The sequence below is a fragment of the Hakea prostrata genome, unplaced genomic scaffold, assembly GCF_041222555.1.
Source record: "Hakea prostrata isolate BN-2017 unplaced genomic scaffold, UWA_Hpros_2 contig_40, whole genome shotgun sequence".
Lineage (NCBI taxonomy): Eukaryota > Viridiplantae > Streptophyta > Magnoliopsida > Proteales > Proteaceae > Hakea > Hakea prostrata.
In genome coordinates, this window is record NW_028291159.1 from 270193 (window position 1) to 270855 (window position 663).

Consider the following 663-nt stretch of genomic DNA (forward strand, 5'->3'; position numbering starts at 1 on the left):
ACCTTCTAGCTTGAATGGAATCTTAAAGAATCACGTATGATCTTGACAAAACCTGAGAAGATAGTCCTAAACAAGTGCACACAACATGTTAGGAAAGATGCATAAAGGAAAAGATCATAAATCAATCGAAACAGACCAAGATTGAGGTTGTCATTGGTCGATTGGTCTGACTGGACCCGATCGACCAATGAGTCGACCAATGCAGACAGTGGCCTGCAAGAATCCGAATCTTGAGAATCCAAAACCGAATTCGATGGTTCAAAAGGGTACAATTAAGAGGGGTATTATCATGGTAGTATTCTAGGGTATAGAGGATATCAAATCATAACTCAAAACAGTTCTCAAGTTACAACCTAGAAATCATGAGGTTAATCTGATTAGGGTTATCATAGGTTAGGAGGGAAAAAAAATAGAAAGATTAAAGATAATGAACTAGGATATGAAAGAATTCAGATATAGTAAAGGAAACATAATAATTGGGTTACCATGATTAAACTAGAGGTTCTTGATCTTACCCAAGAATTAGGGTTTTACCCTTTTTGGTTCCCTCGGAAAATAATTGTGAGATCTGGATGAAGGGAGATAAATTGTTAGCCAAGAATAACAAGAAGGGTCATTCAATGATGAAGTTTAGGTTAACACAATATTACTCAAGAAGATTTT